This window comes from Pteropus vampyrus, unplaced genomic scaffold (genome assembly GCF_000151845.1).
Source record: "Pteropus vampyrus isolate Shadow unplaced genomic scaffold, Pvam_2.0 Scaffold786, whole genome shotgun sequence".
NCBI lineage: Eukaryota > Metazoa > Chordata > Mammalia > Chiroptera > Pteropodidae > Pteropus > Pteropus vampyrus.
Window position 1 is genome coordinate 1 of NW_011889567.1, and position 2431 is coordinate 2431.

The window sequence follows — 2431 nt, forward strand, 5'->3', positions numbered from 1 at the left end:
GTTGGAAAACTTACCTCAAATTTTAGCTAAGTTGGATTTTTAAACAGCATTTTTCAAATGCCTTTGCAACTTGCCACAAGACCCCACTTCCTGTGATCCCTTTATAAGATATGACATGACCTCACTGACTAGGGGACAGCCTCATCATCAGCTGAAAGGCTGGCTCCTCTGAGCATCACTGCCTGCTCTGGGGTTGGCAGTATGGCCACCTGCCAGCAGCCAGGGTTGTGCACCTTGCACACGGTCAAGCGCCTGCATCTGACTGCGTCACGTGAGTTCCGTTAGAGCATGTACCCAGCGTTGGTATCTAAGTACCTGCCAGCTCATCGGACTGTGAAAATGAATGTCCACCTACTTGTCTCCCCAGCTGGACACCAGACAAGGGCACCCGTGGCTTGGTGTCATCAAGAGGACTCGGCAGGTGACGAATTCAGGCAAAGCTCCTGTCATGCTCTTCGAGGAGTTAGGGGTGCTCCCGCTGTCTCCGTGACATTTGTAACTTACTGAATGATGCTATGCAGGACATACTTAGCATCATCAGAACAATAAAGCGTTAGTGGGGATTCTGCACACCAGAGTTTATTTAGGGAGAGCTGTACAGCAAGTATTCAGAAGAGCGTTTTCTGAAGGAGGTTCTGGGCCTGACACAGCTCTCTCCCCTCACATGTGACTGTAATGTAGTGATTTAAAATGACCTACTACCTGGTCGAGTTTGGGTCCATCTTCTCGCCTGTGAAACGGACATTATACTGCTTGCCTCATGGAGACTGTGCCAGGATCAAGTGAAGAAAAGATCCATGAGAGGGTCTTGGTACAGAGGGCCAACATCCCACACTCTAGCCAACGTCGGCACTGACGTTCTTTCCGTTATTTAGAACATAAATGAAAAATACCATTAAAAGCAGAGAAAATGTCTTTATTTTTTGATATATAAAACCAAGAAAACTTGTAACATGTAATATAACATTTTTAAGAAAAAATAGCAGAAGTATAGATCTGGGTAGAAAAATACACTCAAGCGGGTGTTCCAAGCAGTTCATAACTCCTAAGATTATGAACAATAGCACACAAACCTCAGAGTAAGCCTTTTTTTCTTTAAAAAAATTATTCACATTTGCTTAACAACTTAAAACGTGGTAAGAAATACAACTTTCCTTCTTGGTAACAGACCCAGGTATTCAACAAGATACTCCTTAACCAGCAATAACTTAGTAAATGGACATTTCCCTTGTGATAGTAAGTTAGTGTTAGAATTTTAGTTCTATAATACTTGCAGTAGTAAAAACTTCTTCCAACTGCTGAAGCGCCCAGCAAGATGCTGGGACAGTGCGCTGGAGCTCACGAACCCGGAAGCATGCGGGCTCAGCCCGCAGCGAGCGTCTTTGGTCTTCCCTGGACTCAGGAACTAAACAGACAGCCTGGCATCTAAATAGCCACGTCAGACACTGGCGCAGGAAACCTCAACTAGTCAATAAAAACTATTTCTGAGCAATAAATAGTTTCTGCACAAAAGGAAAACAGTTTGCTTTTCACTTAACGGATTCAGGAAAATGAAAGCATCCAGATACAGTTTTCCGTCTGCTATGGGCCTGACGTGCACGAGGTCAGGACAGTTCTGCCAGTGACCAGCAGGGGGCGCTGGGCCACAGGAGCAGCAGCTGCATAGAAAGGCCACCTAGAAAAATATTTTTACCTGTATTTATATGGAAGCTTTATTTGGTCAAAGTTTAGTTCTCAAAATATAAGTGTAACATTTTCTTTTCAACATTAAATTCTAATAGGAAATACTCTTCATATAAAATTGGTATAAACATGAATAAACATTTGAAATTACTAAACATGTAAATATTGCTAGAAGATCATAGGTAAGTGACAATGAATTTAATCTGTGCGACTTGTTATTTAAAAATGAAGATAACAGACTCTATATGTCCAATCTCGGGCGGGTAGGTGGGGGTGCGTTCTCACCGGCCAGTCTGGAGGCGTGTGGCAGGCTTGTCCACCTAGCACCAAACCGTTTCAAGGGCAGCCTGAGTCAGTGGAGCCCCGAAGACTGCGCTTTATCTGAGTAAATGTCACCTTTTGGTCACAAATGGTGTGGCTGAGCTTTTCCTTCCGATGGGGCAGAGGCCACTTCCTGCTGCCAACCCCACGAAGGCCCGCAGGACGCTCGGTGTCCCCTCTGCCAGCACCCCATCAGCAAAGCCCACCTTTCTCAGCGACATCTGGGAGTTCAACGCCCAGTCGGCTGTTTGAAATACGACTGTAAACTGTGAATATTTGGAACCTGCCTCCTAGAGTCACACCCGTTAGGGGTTCGGAGGCCTGACCTTGGCCCATGCGTCCCAGCGTCTCTCCCATGGCAGGGTCTGTGCCAGTCCCAGGGCTGCCCAGTGCCAACAGAGCAGGTGCTGGTGCGCGGGGTGTGTTA